Source organism: Zalophus californianus, chromosome 1 (genome assembly GCF_009762305.2).
Source record: "Zalophus californianus isolate mZalCal1 chromosome 1, mZalCal1.pri.v2, whole genome shotgun sequence".
NCBI classification, from domain to species: Eukaryota; Metazoa; Chordata; class Mammalia; order Carnivora; family Otariidae; genus Zalophus; species Zalophus californianus.
The window spans coordinates 48438071-48452476 of NC_045595.1; the positions used below are offsets into that span (position 1 = coordinate 48438071).

The 14406-nt window shown below is 37.8% G+C and overlaps 1 pseudogene; it reads left to right on the top strand.

Moving 5' to 3' along the window:
- The first annotated feature begins 11277 nt into the window (after positions 1-11277).
- LOC113918271 overlaps positions 11278-14406 on the top strand; it is a 48692-nt pseudogene continuing 45563 nt past the window's right edge.

Below are 14406 nucleotides of genomic sequence, written 5' to 3' on the forward strand. Positions count from 1 at the left end.
AATATTTTATATTTTCTGAGTCTTCCCTCCCCTTTCCTTATATGAGGATAATTTCTTACAGAATTAATGTAAGGAACTAATGAAATGACTTATATACAAATACCTGAAAAGTGGTAGATGTTTACTGAATTTTGAGTATGAACATTTAAAACTATCTAATTATAAAGTGATTCTAAAACTTTATGAAGTAGGTTGGAATAGGATTTTGAGTGCAGATAATAGGCTTCACATTGTAAGTGACACTGAACAACTGTACCATTTGGTGAAGGAGAAGTGTATAAGATATTTATTTTATGTGTCTTCTATAATTATAATTACATAATTATTTCCTGTTCTGTACCAGAATTTTTTATAAGAACTCTGCCTCCCTCTCCCATCACACTTCAGAATGGTTTTTTCTTTAAATTTTTGTATTGTTATGTTAATCACCATACATTACATCATTAGTTTTTGATGTAGTGTTCCATGATTCATTGTTTGTGCATAACACCCAGTGCTCCACACAGAACATGCCCTCTTTAATACCCATCACCAGGCTAACCCATCCCCCCACCCCCCTCCCCTCTAGAACCCTCAGTTTGTTTGTCAGAGTCCATCATCTCTCATGGTTCGTCTCCCCCTCCGATTTACTCCCCTTCGTTCTTCCCCTCCTGCTATCTTCTTCTTCTTTTTTTCTTAACATATATTGCATTATTTGTTTCAGAGGTACAGATCTGTGATTCAACAGTCTTGCACAATTCACAGTGCTCACCATAGCACATACCCTCCCCAATGTCTATCACCCAGTCACCCCATCCCTCCCACCCCCCACCACTCCAGCAACCCTCAGTTTGTTTCCTGAGATTAAGAATTCCTCATATCAGTGAGGTCATATGATACATGTCTTTCTTTGATTGACTTCAGAATGTTTTTTAATCATTGGTATGGATAATTTAATATAAATAAAATTACATAGTTGGAGAATATCATAATTGTTTTTAATAAGCTAACATGTTTTTACACATGTTGGAGGGACAATGTAGTATTTCCTAAAAGACCAAGGCAGTGCTGTTTTTCAAAATCTCTTAACATCTCACATTAAAGTAAGTTATTTGAAAATAGTTTGGGAAATGCTGAAGTGAAGGAAGGAAGGAGAGAAAGAAGGGAATTGGGGGGCAGAGAGAGAGAGAGAGAGAAATTGAGAGGATAGAAAAAATATGTATTTGTATCACCAGGCAAATGAAATGATCAGGATTAAATGAAACACTGGAATAGTAATTGTTGAGGCATAAACACATGTCATCAAGAGGGTGGATAGTCTCCATCTGGAATAGGAAACAGTGACATGGTTAGTCAGTCAGTCATTTGATCTGGAAGAACCTATAGGACAGATACTTAAGTTGTTCTCACCTTAACTACACGAGGGATTGGAATGAAACACAGTACTGAGAATTGGATTTGGAAACATGTTTATAGTCAGGGAAAGTTACTTATCACAACTATAATACTTGTTTACTGTGACTCATGTGCACATTTAGCTAGGCTATTCTTTTTGGTCATATTGTAACAAATTATTTTCTCAAACTTGAGTCAGAGAACTATGAAGGATTTGGAGTAGAGGAGGAACCTTCCCACTCTGCATAGTGGTTCTCCAACTTGGCTTAACATTGAAATCACCTGGGGATCATTAAACAGTACTGAAGACAGTTTCTCTCCCCACCACCACTATCAGAGATTCTCATGTAGTGACTCTGGCCACAGATGAGGCGTCAGAAGTTTTCTGCCACCCCAAGTGATTCTGGGGGCAGCAACCTATTTAATGTCTAATCTAGAATGCATAAAAATTAAAAAGCAAAAACAGAAGACTTACCTCTATTTGTCTGTCTTTGTAAGGCGTGTTAAGAAGCCATACGGACATCATTGACAAACTGGATAGGAGTAACTCCTGACTAAAAGAGGTGATAATGAAAACAATGTAATAATGGCTGACATTTACTAAATACCAACTGCTTTTCAACTTTGTCATTGTACTTTACCTTCAATAATCCATTTAAGTCCTCAAACCACTCTAAAGCAGGTGTTGAAATGTTCTATGAGGAGATACTTCATCTGGACAGAGAAGTTAGCTAATTTGGCAAGGTCACTAAGTAAGAAATGCAGCATTCTTCTAGATTTTGAGCTAAAACAAACAAACAAATGAACAAAACAAACCTAACTAAACAAACAAAAAAACAAAAAATCCAAAACACTAAAACTAAGTTCTTGGATACACCAGAACCTGATTTGACACCAGGTTCTTAACTCTGGATGCACACTAGAATCCCCTGGTGAGCTTTAAAAAAACATTCATTCTATTTTTTAAAGTGGTAGAAATATTCTTAATTTTAGTGGTGGATACTTGACACTGTGCATTTGTCAAAGCCTACAAAATTTTACAGCTCAAACTCTGAACCCTACTGTATGCAAACTTAAAACACCAATTAAGAGATCGGAGAATCCCAAGATGGAATGTTGACTATAAACAAAGAATCTAACTGTATAATGAATACATAACCTTACTGAATAAGGTGGAGGGAAAGAGTGCTACACTAAGTAACTTTGGAATTGAGTAGAGACTAAGGACTAAAGGCTATACAAACTGCATAGAAATACTCTACTCTAGTTGGTAAAGTTAGTTTCTACAGAGGCACAAGTTAATAATCCTGAAACTGCTATACATATATAGTGGAATTGAACCATTAAGTAAATAGATGGTGAATGACTGAAGCCAAGTTTCTCAATACTGGAGGGAAGGTTTTAGATAAGCAAAGGGAGAAGGCTGGAATGATCCATGGGGTAATGAGTTAGAGCTAGAGACATCGGCATGAATTCATGTTTAGTTTACTATAGATATGTGCATACTTATGGGTTAGTAATGCACGTGTATACTTATGGGTTAGTAATGCACGTGTGTAAATTCTAGCTCTGTTCTCTGAGAGGTCCTAGAAGCAACAACACCTCAGAAGCAATGGGCACACCATACTCCCAGATGTTGGTTTCTAATACCATGCTCCAATAAAAGGAACCAGGGCTTCTTGGAGAAATGGTTGACTGCAAGGATGGGGCAGGGAATATGCGGATGAGTGAGGACCTCAAAAAACAAAATGATGGGGATATGTAAAGGGGACAGAGGAACCAAATGAAAGAGCTCTCAATAGCCTATCTTGCAGCAATTAGAACAGCAAAATAAATAACATAATATTGAAGTATAAACCAAAGTATAAAGTAAATGTCCATCAGTACATACTAATATAAATAATTAAATGATTACATGACTAAATGAATAAATAAATACATACATAAATAAAAAGAGGCAAATTGCTAGCAGAATTCCAAATAATTTATGTATATTCCACTTCCAGGAGGTGGAAAATAAATACCTTCTCTGTAAGTGTATACTGCACATGATTTCCTTCTGAAGAGTGTGGTAAAAAAAAGATGAAGAAGTTGTACTTTTACAGTGAGAAACCTGATAAAAATCTATTTCAGCCAAATGATCAAGGTCAGTGTCAACAGTAATGTCATGTTGGTGACATGTACTCTTTTTTTTTAATTTTTTATTGTTATGTTAATCACCATACAATACATCATTAGTTTTTGATGTAGTGTTCCATGATTCACTGTTTGTGCATAATACCCAGTGCTCCACACAGAACGTGCCTTCTTTAATACCCATCACCAGGCTAACCCATCCCCCCACCCCCCTCCCCTCTAGAACCCTCAGTTTGTTTTTTCAGAGTCCATCGTCTCTCATGATTCGTCTCCCGCTCCGATTTACCACCTTTATTCTTCCCCTACTGCTATCTTCTTCATCTTTTATTTTTTTCTTAACATATCTTGCATTATTTATTTCAGAGGTACAGATCTGTGATTCAACAGTCTTGCACAATTCACAGTGCTCACCATAGCACATACCCTCCCCAATCTCTATCACCCAGCCACCCCATCCCTCCCAACCCACCCCCACTCCAGCAACCCTCAGTTTGTTTCCAGAGATTAAGAATTCCTCATATCAGTGAGGTCATATGACACATGTCTTTCTCTGATTGACTTATTTCACTCAGCATAACACCCTCCAGTTCCATCCAGGTCATTGCAAATGGCAAGATCTCATTCCTTCTGATGGCTGCATAATATTCCATTGTGTATATATACCACTTCTTCTTTATCCATTCATCTGTCGATGGACATGTTGGCTCTTTCCAAAGTTGGGCTATTGTGGACATTGCTGCTATAAACATTGGGGTGCACGTACCCCTTCGGATCCTGACATTTGTATCTTTGGGGTAAATACACAGTAGTGCAATTGCTTGATCATATAGTGGCTGTATTTTCAACATTTTGAGGAACCTCCATACTGTTTTCCAGAGTGGTTGCACCAGCTTGATTTCTCACCAACAGTGAAGGAGGGTTCCCCTTTCTCCGCATGCCCGCCAACATCTGTCGTTTCCTGACTTGTTAATTTTAGCCATTCTGACTGGTGTGAGGTGGAATCTCATTGAGGTTTTGATTTGGATTTCCCTGATGCCGAGCAATGTTGAGCACTTTTTCATGTGTCTGTTGGCCATTTGGATGTCTTCTTTGGAAAAATGTCTGTTCATGTCTTCTGCCCATTTCTTGATTGGATTATTTGTTCTTTGGGTGTTGAGTTTCCTAAGTTCTTTATAGATTTTGGATACTAGCCCTTTATCTGATATGTCCTTTGCAAATATTTCTCCCATTCTGTCAGTTGTCTTTTGGTTTTGTTGACTCTTTCTTTTGCTGTGCAAAAGCTTTTAATCTTGATGAAGTCCCAAGAGTTCATTTTTGCCCTTGCTTCCCTTGCCTTTGGCGATGTTTCTAGGAAGAAGTTGCTGTGGCTGAGGTCGAAGAAGTTGTTGCCTGTGTTCTCCTTTAGGATTTTGATGGATTCCTGTCTCACATTGAGGTCTTTCAACCATTTTGAGTCTATTTTTGGGTGTGGTGTAAGGAAATGATCCAGTTTCATTCTTTTGCATGTGGCTGTCCAATTTTCCAAACACCATTTGTTGAAGAGACTGTCTTTTTCCCATTGGACATTCTTTCCTGCTTTGTCAAAGATGAGTTGACCATAGAGTTGAGGGTCCATTTCTGGGCTCTCGATTCTGTTCCATTGATCTATGTGTCTGTTTTTGCGCCAATACCATACTGTCTTGATGATAACAGCTTTGTCATAGAGCTGGAAGTCTGGAATTGTGATGCCGCCAGCTTTGCTTTTCTTTTTCAACATTCTTCTGGCTATTCGGGGTCTCTTCTAATTCCATACAAATTTTAGGATTATTTGTTCCATTTCTTTGAAAAATGTGGATGGTATTTTGATGGGGATTGCATTGAATGTGTAGATTACTCTAGGTAGCATTGACATCTTCACAATGTTTGTTCTTCCAATCGATGAGCATGGAACGTTTTTCCATTTCTTTGCATATTCCTCAATTTCTTTCATGAATATTTTAGTTTTCTGAGTACAGATCCTTTGCCTCTTTGGCTAGATTTATTCCTAGGTATCTTATGGTTTTGGGTGCAACTGTAAATGGGATCGACTCCTTAATTTCTTTCTCTTCTGTCTTGTTGTTGCTATATAGGAATGCCACTGATTTCTGTGCATTGATTTTATATCCTGCCACTTTTCTGAATTCCTGTATGAGGTCTAGCAGTTTTGGGGTGGAGTCTTTTGGGTTTTCCACATAAAGTATCATATCATCGGCAAATAGTGAGAGTTTGACTTCCTCTTTGCCGATTTGGATGCCTTTGATTTCTCTTTGTTGTCTGATTGCTATGGCTAGGACTTCTAATACTATGTTGAATAGCAGCGGTGATAGTGGACATCCCTGCCACATTCCTGACCTCAGGGGGAAAGCTCTCAGTTCTTCCCCATTGAGAATGATATTCGCTGTAGGTTTTTCATAGATGGCTTTTATGATATTGAGGTATGTATCCTCTATCCCTATACTCTGAAGAGTACTGATCAAGAAAGATGCTGTACTTTGTCAAATGCTTTTTCTGCATCTATTGAGAGAATCATGATTCTTGTTCTTTCTTTTGTTAATGTATTGTATCACATTGATTGATTTGCAGATGTTGAACCACCCTTGCAGCCCAGGGATAAATCCCACTTGGTCATGGTGAATAATCCTTTTAATGTACTGTTGGATTCTATTGGCTAGTATTTTGGTGAGAATTTTTGCCTCCATGTTCATCAAGGATATTGGTCTGTAATTCTTTTGATGGGGTCTTTGTCTGGTTTTGGGACCAAAGTAATGGTGGCCTCATAAAATGAGTTTGGAAGTTTTCCTTCCATTTCTATTTTTTGGAACAGTTTCAGAAGAATAGGTATTAATTCTTCTTTAAATGTTTGGTAGAATTCCCCTGGGAAGCCATCAGGCCCTGGAGTTTTGTTTGTTGGGAGATTTTTGATGACTGCTTCAATTTCCTTAGTGGTTATAGGTTGTTCTGGTTTTTATATTTCTTCCTGGTTCAGTTTTGGTAGTTGGTACATCTCTAGGAATGAATCCATTTCTTCCAGGTTATCTAATTTGCTGGCATAGTGTTGCTCATAATATGTTCTTATAATTGTTTGTATTTCTTTGGTGTTGATTGTGATCTCTCCTCTTTCATTCATGACTTTGTTGATTTGGGTCATTTCTCTTTTCTTTTTGATAAGTCTGGCCAGGGGTTTATCCATCTTCTTAATTCTTTCAAAGAACCAGCTCCTAGTTTCATTGATCTGTTCTACTGTTCTTTGGTTTCTATTTCATTGATTTCTGCTCTGATCTTTATTATTTCTCTTCTCCTGCTGGGTTTAGGCTTTATTTGCTGGTTTTTCTCAGGCTCCTTTAGGTGTAGGGTTAGGTTGTGTATTTGAGACCTTTCTTGTTTCTTCAGAAAGGTTTGTATTTCTATATACTTTCCTCTCAGGACTGCCTTTGCTGCATCCCAAAGATTTTGATCAGTTGTGTTTTCATTTTCATTGGTTTCCATGAATTTTTTTAATTCTTCTTTAATTTCCTGGTTGACCCATTCATTCTTTAGTAGGATGCTCTTTAGCCTCCATGTATTTGAGTTCTTTCTAATTTTCCTCTTGTGATTGAATGGCTTTCAGGATTTTCTCTTTGTCACCGAGACTCATAAGTTTTACTATTAGATGTTGGGGTGTTGACCTATTTTTATTGATTTTGAGAGGGGTTCTCTGTGCCTCCTGGATTTTGACGCCTGTTTCCTTCCCCACATTAGGGAAGTTCTCTGCTATTATTTGCTCCAATATACCTTCTGCCCCTCTCTCTCTTTCTTCTTCTTCTGGGATCCCAATTATTCTAATGTTGTTTCGTCTTATCGTATTGCTTATCTCTCGAATTCTGCCCTCGTGACCCAGTAGTTGTTTATGTCTCCTTCTCTCAGCTTCTTTACTTTCCATCATTTGGTCTTCTATATCACTGATTCTCTCTTCTGCCTCATTTATCCTAGCAGTTAGTGCCCCCATTTTTGATTGCACCTCATTAGTAGCCTTTTTGATTTCGACTTGTTTAGATTTTAGTTCTTTTATTTCTCCAGAAAGAGTTTCTCTAATAACTTCCATGCTTTTTTCAAGCCCAGCTAGTATCTTTAAAATCATGATTCTGAACTCTAGGTCTGACATCACCCTAATGTCTGTATTGAGTAGGTCCCTGGCAGACGGTACTACCTCTTGTTCTTTTTGTTGAGGTGATTTTTTTCATCTTGTCATTTTGTCCAGAGGAGACTAGATGAATTTGAGAACAAAATACTAACAGGTTAACAACGTCCCCAGCAAATATACTCTATACAAATCATAAAAACCTGAAACCAGGGGAAAATAAAGGGAAAGAAAGAAAAAGAAAGAGAAAAAAAAGAAAAAGATAAAAACAAACAATAACAGAGCAAAACAACAACAACAAAAAACAGAATATGTTCAAATATGATCAGGCTAGTGCATAGATCAGTGCCATATACTAGATTTTGGGTGTGTTTTGGTCTGTTAGAAGAAAGTGCCTCCTAAAATTTTAAAGAAAGAAAGACATATATGTACAAAATAAGGGTTGATATGATGAAGGGATGGAATATAACTGTAAAAATGAAAATTATAAAAAATTTTAAAAAGTAGTTGATCAGAAGGTGTTTGAAAAAATAAAGAAGAGGATTAAAAAAAAGGAAAGAAAGAAAAAAAAAGGGTGAGAATGTGATCAGGCAGGAGACTGGAAAACCATACACTAGAGATTTAGGGTATATTTTGATATATTAGATGAAACTGTATCTCAAAATTTTAAGGAGAGAACAACTTATATATATATATATGCCAAAAGTAAAGGTAACTACTATGAAGGGATAGAATATGACTCTCAAAATGAAAAATAAAAATGTTTTTTTTTTTAAAGGGATTGATAAGATGTTGGTTGGAAAAGGGAAAAAGAAAAATTAAGAAAAAGTTAAAAAAATTTAACTTTGAAAGACTAATGAATCATAGTAAAAAAGCCATGGATTCTATGTGCAGTATTCCCCTAACACTGGAGTTCTCCCGTTCTCATTGATCGATAAACTTGGTCTTGGCTTGCTGGCTATTCGGGCTGATCTTCTGGGGGAGGGGCCTGTTGCCGTGATTCCCAAATGTCTTTGCCGGAGGCGGAATTGCCCCACCCTTTTCGGTCCAGGCTAAGCAATCTGCTGGGGTTTGCTCTCAGGAGCTTTTGTTCCCTGCAAGCTCTCGGTACAGCTTTGAGGGACCAGGGTGAAAATGGTGGCCTCCCAGTCTCCATCCGGAGGAGCTGAGAACTCGGGGCCCTGCTCCTCAGTGTGCCCCCAGAGAAAAGCAGACACTCACTCCCGTCTCCCTGGTCTCTGGCCACACTGCCTGCTCACCCGGCCTGTGACCGAGCGTTTTTATCTCTGTCACCTGACCCCGTGTGGAGTCTCCAAACCCAGCAGATCCCTGCGGTGCGCTCCCGCACCGCTCCTCCTGGGGGATGGAAGGGAGTCTCCCCGGCTCTGCCGCTTGTTGGGTCCCTGCTGGAGGAGCAGTGGCCCGACTGTGTCACCGATCACAATTTATGGCAACCCCGAGCTGAGAGCTTGCTCCTCGGCTCTGTCTCTGCAGCCGGCTTCCCCACTCCAATACCTGGGAGCTCTGCCGCACTCAGGCACCCCCGGTCTTTCTGTGACCCCCAAGGGTCCTGAGACCACACTGTCCCGTGAGGTTTCCACCCCCCGCTTAGCCACTGGAGCGACGTCCCTCAGCGGAGCCGACTTCTAAAAGTTCTGATTTTGTGCTCCGCGGCTCTATCACTTGCCAGAGCGGCTGACGGAGGCCCCCTCCCCCGCCATCTATCCTCCCGAATATCGCCTCGGATTCACTTCTCCGCACGTCCTACCCTCCAGAAGGTGGTCGCTTTTCTATTCGGAGAGTTGTTGCTATTCTTTTCGTCGATCTCCTGTTGAGTTCGTAGGTATTCAGAATGGTTTGATCCCTATCCAGCTGAATTCCTGAGACCAGATGAAATCCAGGGCTCTTACTCCTCCTCCATCTTGTCCCCCGGTGACATGTACTCTTGATGTGATATGGTGAGAATGGCACTTTACCTCTGTGGTTTTTCTCTCAAAAGCCCATAACCTCACTTCATTCTTGAAAAACAAAAATGAAGCAAATCTCAATTGTGGGACATTCTAAAAAATATCCGATCAGTATTCCTCAAAACTGTCAAAGTCATCAAATACTAGGAAAGTCTCAGAAACTGTCATAGCCAAGAGAAGCCTAAGGAAAGACATGATGAGTGGATGTAATGTGGTTTCTTGGATGGGATTCTGGAACAGAAAAAAGGACTTTGGATAAAAACTAGGAAAATGTGATTCAGGTATGGTCTTTAATTAATAACCATGCATCACTTTTGGTATACTAATTCTAACAAATGTATCATATTAGTGTTAACATAATATGATAATATTTTATAATATTATAATAGGGGATAGTGGAAATATATCCATTATTATAGATAATAATGGGGGAAAGCAGGTGTGGGGTATAGGGAGAGTCTATCTTTGAAACTTGTTTTCAAATTATCTTTTGTAAATGTGCAACTATTCTAAAGTTAAAATTATGTAAACAAAGCAAAACACTTATGTCTTAGGACACCATTAGATAAATCTAAATTAAATTAGATTTAATTTGCTGGGGTGGAGCTTGAGCGCATATGTTTTAAGAGAGCCCCAGGTGATTCTAATAAGCATCAAATGAGGATTAAAATCCATCCAATTAAAAAAAATCTATCGAATTCGTATCATTGCACAACTTTTCCTTTCCATAAGTCCTAAAATTTGCCTTTCCAGTTCAGAGATTTACCCTTTTCCCTAGATTCTTTCACAAGTGATCAGTAAAAACATCTTTTTTTTTAAATCAAAGTTTCTGAGAATCCAAGCCTGAGTGCTTTGGTATTCCTAATTTTAGTAGTATGTCCTGATGTCGCTTAACAAAAAAAAAATGTGGCCTCTTAAATTAGAAAAAAAAAAAAAAGACTTAAAGTTTATTAACCAAGGTCATGATCCACAAGGTTGACTCAGTCCCAGAATTATGGTGCCTCCAAAGTGGCAACTGAAATGACTGCTTGTTTTAGTATATGAGTTAGATGTGGCAAACTTGTTTTTTTTTTCCTGTGCACAAGTTTGGTTCTGAAATCACAGCAGATCAGTATAATAAACATCAGTTAAAGCGACAGGATCATAAACCTTTGAGATTATCTAGTCTAGTGGTTTTCCTCTCTGCCACGTATTTCTTGGGAGGCTTCCATGATGTTTAGGTAGGATGAGTTCCAACCTCTACTCTGTCTCAATCGGACCAGCTCTGATGTAACCAATTTTATTTTTTCTGGTGTTTCCACATAGTATTCCATTTTTATTTTTTATTTTATTTTTTTAAAGATTTTATTTATTTTTGACAGAGAGAGAGTATGTACAAGCAGGGGAAGCAGCACACAGAGGGAGAGGGAGAAGCTGAGCAGGGAGCCCGATGTGGGGCTTGATACCAGGACCCTGGGATCATGACCTGAGCTGAAGGCAGACACTTAACCATCTGAGCCACCCAGGTGCCCCTAGTATTCCATTTTTAAAAAGACTTCTGATGCTAAGAAAAAAAATTAATCCACCAAACTAGTCCAGGTATTTGCAGGTAAGTTATCTAAACCCCAAAAGTGTCAAGGATCCACGGTTCTGATACCCAGTTACATCTACAATATGTATATAACGATGTCTTACCTTGATCTCAACATAAGTGACAGTGATGACAGCAAATCCAAACTTTGTAAGGTCCTTCTGATAACCAGGTGAGCTTCAGTTCATGAGCTCAAAAATGTTCGAGCACTAATAATAAATTATGTTATTTATGACCATCTCCCTTCCGTGTCAGGTATGAGATGATGTCTGTTGTCCTTTGTTTTAAAGGGCAGGTTCCATTATATTTCTTTGGCTGTAGATACTTGTTTCAGTTGGATCTTGAACCCAGTTGAAGTAAGACACACCTTTATGTGTGACTCTTGCGTATCTGACTTTGCTGATTCCCCCAGTAAAACATGGCTTAACGTCTTCCTAGCAGTGCCTGGGAATTGGTAGCAAGTGCTGAGCTCAGGTTATGTTCTCTGTAAGGAAAATTCTTTTCAGCACCACTCTTAAGACATTTAGACTAGACCTCAGCCAATGGGCTGCAAAATTGTCAGAATATATTGCAGGAAACTCTGGGCAAATGGCATCCTAGGAATATTTACCTATTCAGCACAATAAAGTTTGAAGCTAATCAACTCCAACAAGATGATTCAACTGCTTACACTTAAGTGTCACCTTGTCTTAACGTGGAACAAACATACCATTGCACAGAGAGCTTTGGCTTGTCTGGCGGGTATACTTCGAAAAGCTTGAAGAACTCAACTGCACAAACACAGGTATGCTTTTATTATTACCAGTTTCAGAATATGGCTGCAAAAAGAAAATGCCACTGTTATTTTCTTTTAAAAGCCTGTAATAAGATAGAACTAGCAGATAAGATGTGGCCCTGAGGTGACTTAACTGTATAACTCTTTTAAAAGTTCTCAAGACTAAATTACCTTTAGTGTTTGACTCAGCATTTTACAAGCTAATACCAGAACATCTACTTAGACTTTATTAAAAACCCTTGAGAGAACTATAATCCTGTTTCTGGAAATTTTTAAAGGAATTTAAAGTGTTTGGAAAGAAAAATACTGGGTTGTGTAAGTACATTTTGTTGAAAATCTCATTTAATTTTATTCAACATGAATTGTGCTTTAATTTAGAAGTAAAAATTAGCGAGTGGAGAGAAACAACAACGTTTCATTGATTAGAAAATGTATATCCACATATGTAGGTTTTCTGGCTAACTGAACTTTATGTCCTTATGCAGTACTTCTTTTTAACACAAATAATTTTGTAAGGACATCTGCCCACTTTCTTACACAAAAGGTATTAATCACAATTATACCATAAATATGTTGAATGCCGACTGTCTGGATGTCTGGGTTTGAATTCTAGTTCTGTAACTTGCTTAACTCTGTGACTTTTGGTACGTTGTTTACCTTCTCCAAGCCTCATATAAAAAAAGGATAATAATATCTTAAAGTTTTGAGAACCAGAATAAAATAATCCATCAAATCCTTACTCACTTGTATATAGTATAAAAGTATGCAGTATAAAAGAAATGTGTAGTAAATATTAGATATTGTTGTTTGCTATTTTTTATGGTGATGATTTAATACACAGCCCATTTCTATTTTTACCTGTCTGTCAAACTGTCAGCTATGGCTTTTCTTGTATTTTCACCATTCCCCCCACCCGCACCTCATATTCCTTCCCCAAATCCTTCTATCTTCTACTTTTAATCTGCCATGGACTGGAAAATTAGATAAGAAAGTTCATAGAGTATAATAAGCTACCAAAGAGTTAATAGACTGTGAAGTAATAGAGTTAAACCTTTGGCTAGCAGAGGAGTTTGGAGCAAGATTTGGCGCCAAGTCAATTTTTATTTCAGGGTTTGGGGATCTGTTATATAGAAGTTGCTAGAAATCTGATATGTTGTTAAATATAGTTAAATTATACATATACGACTTAATTCTACATGCTTTCTCATACACACAGCCTACACATTTTATTTTAGTAATATAAAACAGCTCATCATTTTCCTTTAATATACAATAATTACTTATAGTTTTAAGGCAACTGTATTATACATTTACATAACATTACATACACATAAATGTTCAGGAGTGAACATTTTTAGATTTTTTAGTAACATTACAAATAAAGTTTATTTTTCATATAAAATCAGTATTTCAACAACTTTTAAAATGATTTGACAAAAGAGAGGGAAGTCCTCTCACTAATTTCACCATTCAGACACATGTATTATTTCTAATTTTGTAATTTCTATTTATTTATTTATCTTTTTTTTTTGAGAGAGAATGTGCCGGGCACACAATGGGGGCGGGGAAGGAAAGTAGGGGTGGGGGATAAAGAGACCGAGGGAGGAGAGAATCTTAAGCAGACTCCATGTTCAGTGCAGAACCCAACACGGGGCTTGGTCTCATGACCCTGAGATCATGACCTGAGCCAAAATCAAGAGTTGGTTGCTTAACCAGCTGAGCCACCCATGTGTCCCTGTGCATTCCCTTTTGGTTCTTAATCATAAATACATACACTCTTACATCATTCTGACAAAAGAACATAAATTTATAAAGATTAAGAATATCAAGTTTTGGGGTGCCTGGGTGGCTCCGTTGGTTAAACATCTGCCTTCAGCTCAGGTCATGATCCCATGGTCTTGGGATAGAGCCCAGCATTGGGTTTCCTGCTCAGCAGGGATCTTGCTTCTCCCTCTCCCTCTGCCTGCCACTCCCCCTGCTTGTGCACTCTCTGTCAAATAGATAAATACAATCTTAAAAAAAAATATATCATATTTTGTCATGTGTGTAAAACTTTAAACTGGGCATAGTAGATCTGAAAATAAAGGATTTTTATCAGCCATGAATTCAATATTTAGCCAGCAAAGAAACCAAGATGTTCCCTTCACAGTAGATGTATTAGTCAATTTCAAACAAAGAACAAAGCATAAGAAAGATATATATTAATTTATAGATGATGATGATGATAAATATTTCAAATGAAAGCATGTTCAGAACCTTTTCCTCTCCAATCATCTCTTCTTTGATTATGCATATTTTAATCACATACTACAACCCATTATTTGATAAAAAAACAGAAAATCATTTTTTGAAGGTTATCCTCATCAAACAGTGTTTAACCAAATGATGAAATAAATTAAGATTCTAGAAAATGATTATAGTCAGCATGTATACACATGGATTGCAACAC